Raw genomic sequence first — 14,249 nt, forward strand, 5'->3', positions numbered from 1 at the left:
AAGGAATGGATATTGTCTGCATGCCAGCAAACACCGGGACCATACGCTGCCATGCTTTGTTATGCAATGATTCCAGACTACGTGCTACTGGCCTGGCGTGGTAAAGTGTCCTACCATGGCGGACGGGATAAGGCAGCCCTCCCCAGAAACCTTTTGCAAAGGCTTTGGGAGTACATGAAGGAGAGCTTTCTGGAGATGTCCCTGGAGGATTTCCGCTCCATCCCCATACATGTTAACAGACTTTTCCAGTAGCTGTACTGGCCGCGATTGCCAGGGCAAATTAATCATTAATCATTAAACACGCTTGCTTTTAAACCATGTGTAATATTTACAAAGGTACACTCACCAGAGGTCCCCTGTGTGCCCTCAGGTTCTGGGAGCACGCCTTGGGTGAGTTCGGGGGTTACTGGTTCCAGGTCCAGGGTGATAAACATATCCTAGCTGTTGGGGAAACCGGTTTCTCCGCTTCCTTGCTGCTGTGAGCTATCTACATTATCTTCATCCTCATCTTCCTCGTACCCCGAACCTGCTTCCTGGTGTGTTTCTCCATTGAAGGAGTCAAAGCACACAGTTGGGGTAGTGGTGGCTGCACCCCCTAGCATGGCATGCAGCTCCGCGTAGAAGCGGCATGTTTGCGGTTCTGCCCCGGACCTTCCGTTTGCCTCTCTGGCTTTGTGGTAGCCTTGCCTTAGCTCCTTAATTTTCACGCGGCACTGCTGTGCGTCCCTGTTATGGCCTCTGTCCTTCATGGCCTTGGAGACCTTTTCTAATATTTTGCCATTTCGTTTACTGCTACGGAGTTCAGCTAGCACTGATTCATCTCCCCATATGGTGAGCAGATCCCGTACCTCCCGTTCGGTCCATGACGGAGCTCTTTTGCGATCCTGGGACTCCATCACGGTTACCTGTGCTGATGAGCTCTGCGTGGTCACCTGTGCTCTCCACGCTGGGCAAACAGGAAATGAAATTCAAAAGTTCGCGGGGCTTTTCCTGTCTACCTGGTCAGTGCATCTGAGTTGAGAGTGCTGTCCAGAGCGGTCACAATGAAGCACTGTGGGATAGCTCCCGGAGGCCAATAACGTCGAATTCCGTTCACACTACCCCAATTCCGACCCGCTAAGGCCGATTTTATCGCTAATCCCCTCGTCGGAGGTGGAGTAAAGAAACCGGTTTAAAGGGCCCTTTAAGTCGAAAAAAGGGACTTAGCCGTGTGAACGTGTCCAGGCTTAATTCGATTTAACGCTGCTAAATTCGACCTAAACTCATAGTGTAGACCAGGCCTTAGAAACACATCACTTAATAACAAGGTCTTTTAAGGCAACATTTCCCATATGTCAAGCAAACTGCTCACCAGGCCAAAGCCAGGTCAGTCATACAAAGGCACAATCTCAATCTGTCCAAACTGCTGCATAAGAAATGACCCTTGCACCAACTCTCAACACTGAACGTAATAACCAGTGGAAAGCAGACAAATGGAGCAGATGTCCTGATGTCTGGGCCCTGCTACGTCTCCCATTAATTCATGACTTAGCAAAGGTCACAACATTAAGGCCCATATTTACGAAAAATGGCCTAATTTGGGACACCTGAGTTTCTCTCTCCCAACTAGAGAGCTGCAGGGCAGGTGCTCCAGAGCTGTGCAGCCTCCTCAGCTGCAGGTGGAGTCAGTGGAGCTGCAGGTGCCCAACCCCTCTGAGAACCAGGCCCAGATACCTAAAGGTCAGCACTATAAATTAAAGGCCGTTTGTTAAAGCTGGACCCAGCCCATCACTGGGCTCTCGTCCCATATAGCAATTAGTCTGGGCACATGGGCTGTATGGAAGGAGAAAGCCCCTCCCACACAGTGAGGGATCCCTCCAGCACAGGGGCCTCTTGTGGCTCCTCCACAGCTGCTGCAGGCACAAGGCATGTTCCTGAGAGGGCTGGGAATGGGGGGGTGGGGGTGAGGGCGGATGGAAGAGGGAGGGGGGTGGACGAGGGACAGAGGGACGTGGGCAGTGTAAAGCTGGGCCTCTGACACTCTGCACACTGGGCAAGACACATGGGGGCCATTGTCATAGGGCTGTAACTCTGGCTGGCTTCAGAACTTCCTCAGCCTGTGCCAAGGTCTGCACCAGCCCCTGCAGCCACTGAACAGCGGAGTCACAAACGGCCCCTCCCCTCTCTCCTTTTGCCGGTTCGGGGTGAATCTGGACCATGGAGCCAACCTTCCCCTGCCTCAATTTCCACATGGATAAAATGATTTTATTATTATTCCTATTTCTGCCTATGGAGGACAAGGGCCCCATCGTGCTGCTCTCTGTAGAGACGCTGAGTAAACAGCTCACAGTTAGAGCCAGGATTTCACAAACTCTCAATATCCTGTTAGCGTCTAAGGGACTAAAGTGGGAAAAGTTATTTTTACTCTAAAGTCTTTGCATGATCTGAGTCTAGGTTACAACAAAATGCAGTAAATGAATGAGAGAAACCAACTGGAGTCTGAAGGGTGGGAGGGGATGATGAGGGAAAATTAAATCTGTCTTCGAGATTGTATGTCCTGGGATGGTTGTGAGGCTTCCATTTCTTTGAGATGCCTGAATGAGAGAGGAAAGAGAAAGTTTCAGATTAGTTTATATTAAATACCTGAGTGTTTCTCTGTGCCTCTCGGTCTGTTTCTCTGTCATGATGAAAACACAGTTCTAGGAGTTCAGAGTGCGAATGCTGCTAAAAAATGAAAGCCTGAAATCTCGTCTCTTTTTTCCTTTTCCTCTCTAGACACTCTGCCGTCTGCACTGGAGACTAAAAGAGGGGAATCCGTAGGAGCACACAGACAGGGTGAGATTCCAGAGAAAACATCTTCATGAGATTGTAGCTAAAGTTACCAACCAAACCAACAGCAACCATGACACACACAACAACAAAAATGATTAAGGGGCTGGAGCACATGACTTATGAGGAGAGGCTGAGGGAACTGGGATTGTTTAGTCTGCGGAAGAGAAGAATGAGGGGGGATTTGATAGCTGCTTTCAACTACCTGAAAGGGGGTTCCAAAGAGGATGCATCTAGACTGTTTTCAGTGGTAGCAGATGACAGAACAAGGAACAATGGTCTCAAGTTGCAGTGGGGAAGGTCTAGGTTGGATATTAAGAAACACTATTTCACTAGGCGGGTGGTGAGGCACTGGAATGCGTTACCTAGGGAGGTGGTGGAATCTCCTTCCTTAGAGGTTTTTAAGGTCAGGCTTGACAAAGCCCTGGCTGGGATGATTTAGTTGGGAATTGGTCCTGCTTTGAGCAGGGGGTTGGACTAGATGACCTCCTGAGGTCCCTTCCAACCCTGATATTCTATGATTCTAACCCTAAAAATAAACACATTGAACAGTGAGGCAATCCCAAGCTGAAGTCACACAAACAATCCTGACACCAACATTGGTGCTGAGTTCATGTCCATGCTGATGAAGAAAAACCTCTCCTTGAGCAGCATCCAAACACCCTTAACTCTGACCCTGGCATTTTCATAGATATTGACAGGATTTTTAGTATTATATTGAGAGGAATTAGAAGAGCGCTATCTCGTCTGAGGACTGACACATCCCTCTTTGTTATCCTGGCTGAGGGGGTTTCCCCATAGGCATTGACTCCGTGGGTGCTCGGGGGGCCTCTCCCCTAGCATCTCCCACCCATCTGTGGCTCTGCCAATCAGCTCCTCCTCCTCCCTCCTAGTGCCTACTGCGGCATGCAGGAGGCGCTTGGGGGAGGGGATGGAGGCAGGGCGGGGTGCGCTTGGGAGTAGGGCGCAGAATGGGATGAGACGGGGTGGAGCGGGCGTGGGAAGAGGCGGGGCAGGGGGTGGGAAGAGGGGGGGTGCGGTGAGGCGGCGGGGAAGGGGAGGAGGGGGGGGGGGGGGGGCGTGGGAAGAGGGGGGGCGGGGGGTGGGAAGAGGTGGGGTGCGGTGAGGCCTCGGGGAAGGGGTGGAGTCGGGGCGGGGTCTTGGGCGGAGCGAGGGGTCAAGCACTCCCCTGGAAAATTACAAAGTCAGCACCTCTGGTCTCCCCCATCACTGTTCTCCATCATCCTACCTTTCCTTTGGGCAGGGCTGGGCTCTCCCATTGGAGTGTTTCACTCTTTCATGGATTGGGGGAGATGCTCTCCCTCTGATGCTGGCAGCTCCTCCGTTCTCTCTGGGCTGGGGATGGGGCTACCTCACCCAATGCCACTTCCTACTCTCTGGTCTTAAGTGGCTCTTCTCCAATGCTTCACCTTCCTCTCTGTTCCCTGGCCTGGGAACATTTACTGCATTTTGTTGTAACCTAGACCCAGATCATGCAAAGACTTTAGGCTGCATTAGGGGAAGGAGGTCGCCTCTGCAGTTTAAAGCTGGTACTTTCCTCTTCTGCTCCCTCCTCACTAAAAGCTTCTGACACCTTCCTGGCTGTGTCTCTGATGCTGGGAATGGAGCAGCCCCAGCAGGGGGAGCTGGGAGCTGAAGCCTCTGCAAACAAATGAGAAACCAGTTAAGTGGCTCCTTTTAAACAGTGAGGAACTGCAGTGACATCTCTGCTCAGTCTCAGGTGCCCAGGACAGAGGCAGCTCCCTGGGATCCAGGTCTGATCAGGGCTGCTGGGGAATGTGAGAAATGGTCCCAGCCTTCCCCAGGGCTGAGCTCTGCCCCTAACGCTCTGATTCTCTCTCCCCAGTGAATGTGACTCTGGATCCAGACACGGCTCAGCCCCACCTCGTCCTGTCTGAGGATCGGAAACGTGTGAGATGGGGAGACACGCGGCAGCGACTGCCCAACAACCCTGAGAGATTTGACTATTTGCCCTATGTGCTGGGCTGTGAGGGATTCACCTCGGGGAGACATTACTGGGAGGTGGATGTGGGGGGTGGGCGATTCTGGGCTGTGGGGGTGGCCAGAGAATCTGTGGAGAGGAAGGGAGTGATCAACCGTAGCTCTAAGGCGGGGATCTGGGCCCTGGAGGGGCACAGCGATCAGTTCCGGGCTCTCACTTTCCCTGTCACCCTCCTTCCCTGGGGCTGGTTCCCCAGCAGGATCCGGGTTTGTCTGGACTGTGACCGGGGGCAGGTGACATTTATCAATGCTGGTGACGAGGCCCTGATCTTCACTTTCCCGCTGGGCTCCATCCCTGGCGAGAGAATCCGACCCTGGTTCTGGGTGGGGTCAAGATCCTGGCTCAGCCTGTGTCCCTGAGATACGGGTGGGGGGTGGGGGGAATATCCCACTGGGACCCTGAAATCAGCCTCTCTAGCCTCACACACCCTAGTCTCTATGACCTCTCCTTGTGGACTTTCTATCACACCATCTCTCTGACCCTGGAGGTTGCTTCCGGTCTCAACTCTGTGCAGCCCCTGGACTGTCAAACCTTAGAGAGCATTGAGTGAGTCAGATAGAGAAGCCAATCTCATCACTGCCCCAGGGATTGTGCAGCCTGTTTGCCACTGTCCTCTATGATACAGGAGGACTCTGGGGATCCTGGGTCAGACAGTGTGACTGAGGCATTGGGAGGAAAAGCCCACTGGGAATGAAACTTGGGATGAAAAAATGGGCTTCTCTAGCCACAGTCATCCTAATTTCTATGACTTGGGGAATTCCCATCTACCCAGCATTCTGGCTCATCTCTATGCCTCTTGTGCACCCCTGTCTATCCAACCCCCACCTCTCCCCCATACCTCATCTCTGTGGCCCCTGGAAGCCCTCCCCCCTTCATAGAATCATAGAAGATTAGGGTTGGAAGAGACCTCAGGAGGTCATCTAGTCCAATCCCCTGCTCAAAGCAGGACTAACACCAACTAAATCATCCCAACCAGGGCTTTGTCAAGCCAGGCCTTAAAAATGTCTAAGGATGGAGATTCCACCACCTCCCTTGGTAACCCATTTCCGTGCTTCACCACCCTCCTAGTGAAATAGTGTTTCCTAATATCCAACCTAGACCTCCCCCACTGCAACTTGAGACCATTGTTCCTTGTTCTGTCATCTGCCACCACTGAGAATAACCAAGCTCCATCCTCTTTGGAACCCCCCTCAGGTAATTGAAGGCTGCTGTCAAATCTCCCCTCACTCTTCACTTCTGCAGACTAAATAACCCCAGTTCCCTCAGCCTCTCCTGATAAGTCATGTGCCCCAGCCCCCTGATCATTTTCGTTGCCCTCTCTCCTATTTGTTCACATCCTTTCTGTAGTGGAGGGCCCAAAACTGGGTGCAGTACTCCAGATGTGGCCTCACTAGTGTCGAATAGAGGGGAATAATCACTTCCCTCGATCTGCTGGCAGTGCTCCTACTAATGCAGTCCAATATGCCATTAGCCTTCATGGCAACAAGGGCACACGGCTGACTCATATTTAGCTTCTCACCCACTGTAATCCCCAGGTCCTTTTCTGCAGAACTGCTGCTTAGCCAGTCGGTCCCCAGCCTGTAGCAGTGCATGGGATTCTTATGTCCTAAGTGCAGGACTCCGCACTTGTCCTTGTTGAACTTAATCAGATTTCTTTTGGCCCAATCCTCCAATTTGTCTAGGTCACTCTGGACCCTATCCCTACCCTTCAGCATATCTACCTCTCCCCCCAGCTTAGTGTCATCCACGAACTTGCTGAGGGTGCAATCTATCCCATCGTCCAGGTCATTAATAAAGATGTTGAACAAAACTCCTGGGGCACTCTGCTTGATACCGGCTGCCAACTAGACATCGAGCCATTGATCACTACCCGTTGAGCCCGACAATCTAGCCAGCTTTCTATCTATCTTATAGTCCATTCATCCAATCCATACTTTTTTAACTTGCTGGCAAGAATACTGTGGGAGACCGTATCAAAAGCTTTGCTAAAGTCACGATATATCACGTCCACCACTTTCCCCATATCCACAGAGCCAGTTATCTCATTATAGAAGGCAATCAGGTTGGTCAGGCATGACTTGCCCTTGGTGAATCCATGTTGACTGCTCCTGATCACCTTCCTCTTCTCCAAGTGCTTCAAAATGGATTCCTTGAGTACCTGCTCCATGATTTTGCCGGGGACTGAAGTGAGGCTGACCGGTCTTTAGTTCCCCGGATTCTATTTTTTCCTTTTTTAAAATATGGGCACTATATTTGCCTTTTTCCAATCGTCCGGGACCTCCCCCGATCTCCACAAATTTTCAAAGATAATGGCCAATGGCTCTGCAATCACATCAGCCAACTCCCTCAGCACTCTTGGATGCATTAGATCTGGACCCATGGACTTGTGCATGTCCAGCTTTTCTAAATAGTCCTTAACCTGTTCTTTTACCACTGACGGCTGTTCACTTCCTCCCCATACTGTGTTGCCCAGGACAGCAGTGTGGGAGCTGACCTTGTCTGTTAAGACGGAGGCAAAAAAAGCATTGAGTACTTCAGCTTTTTCCACATCGTCGGTCACTAGGTTGCCTCCCCCATTCATTAAGAGTCCCACACTTTCCCTGACCACCTTCTTGTTGCTAACATATTTGTAGAAACCCTTCTTGTTATGCTTCACATCCCTTCTTAGATGCAATTCCAATTGTGTTTTGCCCTTTCTGATTACACCCTTGCATGCTCGAGCAATATTTTTATACTCCTCCATAGTCATCTGACCAAGTTCCCACTTCTTGTAAGCTTCCTTTTTCTGTTGAAGCTCACCGAAGATTTCACTGTTAAGCCAAGCTGGTTCTCCCTGCAACACCAGGGATGGGAATGGGAGGGGGAAGAACCTCTGGAGCTGCAGGAGGAGCTGAGGGGCACATGTGGGAGCTGCAGGATCGAAATTGAGGGCGGGGTAGGGGCCAGAAGTGATGTGGGGTTGGGGGAAGAATTAACAGCTGGACTGGGGACAGGCAGATGCAGGGGTGGCAGAGACACAGACTAAATTAATTAGAATTTGGGGGTTTGGGGAGAAACTGGAGGCGCCACAGCAGCAGAAAGCCTTGGAGAGGGAAACCTAGAGACTGGGGAGTGTGACCTACAGGCCCCCAGGGAAGGGATGCTGTGGAGAAATGGAGTTGGGAGTGGGGAGATGTCACCTGGATGAAGAAGAGGTGGCTGTGCAGAGAGGAGAGTCAGGTACAGGGCAGATTTCACCAGAAGGGAGAGAAGAAATGAAATGGGAAAAGGTGAAAATAAAGTAAAACAAGAGTAAGGAGAGAAGCCTGGGGAAAATGGGGGAAGCTGAAATGAGAAGAGTGAAAGCAAAACCATCCTGAGAAGGGAAACGCTCAGCAGACACCGAGAGGGGAGGGGATAAATTCATCAGAGGAAACTGGGCATCTCAGTTGGAATGATCTGTGACATGGATTAGAGCAGAGTTAGGCCAGGGGTTCTCACAGCAAATTTTTTGATGGCCTTGCTGGTGGCCGCACTGATACTTTTTCCTAAAATGCTTAATTAACTTTAGGAAAAACAAATAAATATGCACACGGACACATCCAAATCATTGTAATTTATTTATGTAGGTGTTTTTTTGAGGGCTCAATAATGAAGATAATGCTGTGAAAAGTGATATTTGTATGTTTGTTAATATCACTTTTCTCAGCAAGTCCTGGCAAGTTAAGACCTGGATGGATGGGTGGGGGTGAAGCAGTGGGGGCCAGGGAGGATGGATGGAAGGGTGGAGGGTGAGTCAGCAGAGGCCGTGGCGATGGATGTAGGGTCCCACCACTGTCACCGCATGTCAGAGATGTGGGTTGGAGCCTGGGGCTGGGGGTCGGCGCCCTGAGCCAGCACCCACGGGAGCCAAGGGTCAGCACCCACAGTTGTGTGGCCAGGGCCGGGGATCAGCACCCACTGCCATGCAGCCAGGGGTTGGCACCCCAGAGCCAGCACCAACTGCTGTGCAACTGGGGCTGGGGGTTGCCACCCAGGGTTGACGCTTGGGGTCCGCGCCTGCTGCTGCACAGCTGGGGCTAGGAGTCAGTGTCCTGGGCCAGCACCTGCCGGAGCCTGGGGTTGGTCCCGCTCCTGCGTTCCCAGGGCTGGGGATCTGCACCCGGGGCTGGCACCTGTGGCTGGGGATCGGCGCCTATGGCCAGCACCTGCCGGAACCCAGGATCAACATCTAGGAGCCGTGCCCGGGGTCAGCAGCCAGGGCTGGGGGTCGGAGCGTGCGGCTGGCGGTTGGCTGCCGCCAGGGTTTGGGGCTGGCACTTAGGGTCTGCACCTGCTGCCACACGGCCAGGGCTAGGGGTTGGCATCCAGAGAAAGCATCCGCCGGAGCCCAAGGCCAGAACTGGGGATCTGCACCCAGGGCCGGGAGCCGCTGGAGCTCAGGGTCAGCGCCTGGGGCCAGCATCTGGGGTCAGTGACTAGGACTTGGGGTTGGAGTGCATGGACTGGGGCCAGCAGCTGCTGGTGGGACTGGGGATTGGCTCCACGCAGCCAGAGCCAGGGATCGGAGCCTGCTGCCATGCGGCTAGAGGTTGGACTCTGGGTGGAGCTCTAGTCTGCAGCCAGGCTCCCTAAGTCCCCACCACCCAACCACCCCAGGGCTGAAGTCTGAGCCCCACTAAGTCCCCGCATTCCATGCTCCAAGGTAAAGAACTCACCTTGCTCCTTCAGTGTTGTGCCCCACCTGTCTCCGGAGATGTGCAGAGTGGTGCATCCAGGAGCAAGAGGGAGGGAGGAGGAGGGGACGATGCTTACCTCCCCCCCCCCATCACTGCCCAGGAAGCTGTTGTGGTGGCAGGAAACCCCCTGGTGGCCGCATTTGAGAAATGGTGAGTTAGGCCATGTCTACACTGGCACTTTCGTCGTTTTGTCACTCAGGGGTGTGAAAAAACACTGCCCTGAATGATGAAAGTTATAACGACAAAAAGAGCCGGTGTGGACAGCACTATGTTGGCGAGAGCCACGCTGCCAGTGACAACGCTACTGCCCCTCGTTAGAGGTGTGTAAGGAGCCGGTGTGGTTCCCCGCCACCCCGGAGGGGGATGAGCTCCGCCAGACACCAGAGTGGGTGGAGCCAGAGCACTCCAAGCCCGTCCCCCAGGGGGTCAGAGGCCCTACAGGAAGTATAAGAGCCCAACCTCAGAGCTTACTCCAGAGACAGCTGCTGGAGAGGCCAGATGCCTCGGGCCCAGCTCCTGCTGGGGAGACTACAGCAACCAGCTGTGGACCTGGAGTCTGGCCAGTACTCAACATGGACCAGCGTGTGGGAGAGTTGCCGAGCCTACCCCTCGCCAGCTACCCCGAGGATCCAATAGTGATTGACCCCCCCTGAGGACCTCACCTTGATCCAGGTACCCCAGAGGGGGGTGTGGAAGTAGCCCGGGGGCAGCCGACCCTAGTCTGGCTGCAGCACTGCCAGAGCTTATGTCAGTGTGTTACGGCCAGGATCCCCACTGACACAGCTGCGGGCCTTTGGCCGCTGCTAGGGCCCCAGGCTGGGATGCAGTGGAGTGGGAAGGTCTGCATCCCCCCTGCCACTCAACGTGTGGATGGCCGTCTCTCCTTCTCCCAGGCCCTCGGAGCCGGAAGCCTGGGTGTGCTATTTACCCGTGTTTGCTCAGCCCCGGCCTGAGCTGTGACCCTTTACTGCCCGCCCTGAGCCAGGGCCTGGGCCTGTTGACTATATAAACTGTTGCTCAGCCCCTGCCTAAGGACCTGAGCCTTGAACTCATCGCTGCCCCACCCTGACCTAGGGCCTGCGCTGGTTATCCGCTAACTCTTACCTGTGTGTGCTCAGCCACTGCCGGATGACTTGAGCCAGGACTCCTGCGGCCCAACCACTTCCCCAAGGGGCCGTGCAAGGACTAAAGGAGGTGGTGTGGTTCCCCGCCGCCCCGGAGAGGGAAGAAGCCCGACAAACCCTCTCTACAAGGTGGTTTTATTTTGTTGCCAGGAGAGCTCTGTCCCGGCAAAATAGAGCGGCTACACAGCGCACCTCACCGCACAGCCGCGCCATTGTAAGGTGCACACTGTAGACATAGTCTTAGGGAGACTCAGGGAAATAAACAGCTGGAGAAGGAGTGCTAGAGAAAACAATGGGTAAAACTGGATGAAATGAGAGAAAAGAGAAAAGGAAAGGGAAAGAGAGAGTGAGATGGAGATGTATAAAATGTTTCTGAAAGTGAGACTGTAACATTAATTCCACCCCAAAGTTCATGGACAGTGTTTCCACTTTAGTGGCTTTCAGACCAACACTTCACATTTGTGGATGTTTTTACCCTGTGTGCTGGTGATGAAAGTTCCCTCTCTGCTCCTTTTAAACCTGACATTTACTTAAGGTCAATGAAACATATAAAACATTCTTCTTGTCTATTTCCCTTTAATTTCCCAGCTGTGATTTTTTGAAGGCAGACATGGGATATTTTCCCCCTAAATTGCCTGTGTCAATCCAGCACCAGTGGGGATATCTGTGTACGTGACTAGGATGCTAGCCTGGACCCTACTGTAGTATGTTGCTCTCCAGCCTGCACCTTGGGTCATGTGCTTCATATAAACATGTACCTCAGGGATTGTCCAGCTGTGCTCGGGAGAGAGCTACTTGGGTCACTTTACTTCTCACCTTCCAAACCTGCCCGTGTGTGACACCAGCCATCAAACTGTGTGACAGATGTTTGCAATCTGGAATACCTGGATTTTATGGCACATCGCCCGACAATCAACAGATTATAATGGTTTTAATTACTGTGATAATCAAATAACCTATAAAAAACCGAAAACTAATACATATACCGAATGGAACCACCCAATCCTCACCCCCACAGCAGCAGGGTTTATAGTATGGTCTCCCCAGTCAGGGTCGGCTTTAGGGAAAATGGCACACTGGCAAATTTGCATTTGGTGTCGTGCCCCTGGTCCCTCATGGGCTCCCCACCCTCCCTTCCCCCCAACCTGTGCACTGTGCCCCCTTATACCTACTCCCCCTCCTGTACCCCTACCACCTGCACTGTGCCCACATCACTCCAACCCCTGCACTCCCCTCCTGTTCCCCTAACTCCTGCACCCCCCTTCACTCCTACTGTGACGGAGCTGCCTGTGGGAGCCAGCAGAGGTCACTCAATTAGGGTGAACTGCAAACAGAATGGGGCAGACAAACCCCAAACACTGGTGGATATTCCAATACTTAGATTTACCAAGCCATCACAAAACAACTTCTATATTACCATACAGGTTACTCAGAAGTCCAAACAACGCAGTTCCCTTAAAGTACCCAGCCTCAGGCCTCCATCCAGACACACCTGTCAGATATGATGATGATTACTGAAAATCTTATCTCATCATATAAAAGAAAAGGTTCTTCCAATCCCAAAGGATCAGCCACATACCCAGGTCCAATTATAACTTAGATCTTACCCAAAATACAGGCTTATAGCCAATTCTTATTAACTAAGCTAAAATTTATTAAAAAATTAAAGAGAAAGTGTTGGTTAAAAGATCAATATACATACAGACTTGAATTCAATTCTGGAGGTTCAAATACATAGCAGAGGTGAGCTTGTAGTTGCCAAAAGTCCTTTTAGAAATAGTCCATAGGTTATAGTCCAATGTCCATATTCAGGGTGGCTCCAGTCAATGACTGGGGATCTCAATCCTTGTGGCTTAAGGTTTTCCCCCTCTTGAAACCCAAAGCAGATCTGAGATGAAGAAGGATTGTGTCTCAGGGTTCTTAAACATTTCCGGCAGCCTTTCGGCCTGAGAAAACAATAGGCCTAATTCTCCTTCTTCCAAACATCCTGGCAATTAGCACAGGGTAATTCATCCATTAAACAGTTCAGAAACAGGTTAGCACAACCTTCAAAAAGACATATAGACAATAATACTATTTCACTCAAGTATCATCATAAATGTTAATATTCCTTTTTTTGATCTTTGAATTAAAGTTATAGCAATAGACAAGACTTGTTTGCTTACATCACAAGACCTGAGCAAACACCTACCCTTCTACCTCTAACAATGCAGACTTGCATTTCAAGCTCTATTCATTTACATATCTTCCTAACCAGTCCTTAAGGTTCAGCCATAGGTCAGGTCAGTCTGTGAGTTAATTAACTCTTTCTGGCCCTGTCACCTTTCAATGGGATATTATATTACATTCATAACGTCACACCTACTCCCTGCACTCCTCAACCCCTGCACTCCCTCCTGAGCCTGTAATCCTTGCACCCCTTCACCCCAACCCCTGTACTCACCTCCTGTGCCCCTAAACCCTGCACCCCATCACTCCTACCCCCTGCACACCCCTCCTGAGCCCTGAACCCCTGTACTGTGCCCCCTTCACTTTTAACCCCTGCACCTCCCTCCTGAGCCCCAACACCTGCCCCCTGCCTTGGCAGTGCTGTGATGTGGGCAGTATAGTCACGCTTTATCACTGGGGGAGAGCTCTCCCGGCGATGAAAAATAACCACCCCGAATGATGGATGGTAGCTTTATTGCCAGGAGCGCGGCGCCTAGTGATAAACACTGTCTATACTGGCGCTTTTCAGTGCTAAAACTTTTGTCAAACAGGGGTGTGTGTTTTTTCACACCCCTGAACGACTTAAGTTTTAGTGCTAAAAGTGGCAGTGTAGACAGAGCCTGAGTGGAGAGAAGAGAACCTGCTAAGTGCCCATCATAATTAACCTGCATTTGTAAGGAGCCCGATGGAGGAGCATGGTGAATCAGAGCAATAAGGAGAGCCAGGGACAATCTTGAGGCCCAATTATGGCCTGGTTTAAACTGCCAAGTTTTTCCGCCAAAAGCCAGCTGTTGGCGCTGACACAGCGGAGGTGCACACACTGCAAAGTCACTTTTTGCCACGAAACGCCTCAGTTGCAGCGCTGTAAGAAAACCAGCTCCACGGGAAGGAGAAGGCTTTTGGCACAAAGGTTTTATCGCCAAAGTGCCAGTGTAAACACCTTGTAATTGGCCTCCTGAGGTGTCCCACTAGGCCTGCAGTGACCTCTCTGTTCATTGTTTGGAACTCAGCAGCCCTGCAGGCATGTGCCCCTCCCCTTTCAAAGCTGGGAAACAAAGCCCAAATCATTAAGGTGGAATGCTCCTGCTGCCTCCCACAATAGGAGCAAAGAGGCAGGCAGGCAGGGGTGGATGTGAGAGAGACTCTGTTCTGCACAGAGCCAGGGAGGGTTGATGTCGGGGGTTTCCCCCTCCCCCTGCATCAGGACAGGTTGCTTCCAGCGGCTGTCTGAATTTAAGAGATGGCATGTCCACACAGTCACCCTCCCCCAACACACACTGTCTGTCTCTCTCTTCCCCCCCCCCCCCCCCACACCCACATCCCCCCTGTCACCCCCCCCCCCCCCCCCCCAACACTTCAGTTGAAAAG

General features: G+C 52.0%; 1 pseudogene; it reads left to right on the plus strand.

The window, feature by feature from the left end:
* The window catches only part of LOC112110112, a 39,911-nt pseudogene extending 34,200 nt beyond the window's left edge, over positions 1–5,711 (plus strand).
* The last annotated feature ends 8,538 nt before the right edge of the window (positions 5,712–14,249 follow it).

Source organism: Terrapene carolina, unplaced genomic scaffold (assembly GCF_002925995.2).
Source record: "Terrapene carolina triunguis isolate 2854851 unplaced genomic scaffold, T_m_triunguis-2.0 Scaffold344, whole genome shotgun sequence".
In the NCBI taxonomy this organism is placed as follows: domain Eukaryota; kingdom Metazoa; phylum Chordata; order Testudines; family Emydidae; genus Terrapene; species Terrapene triunguis.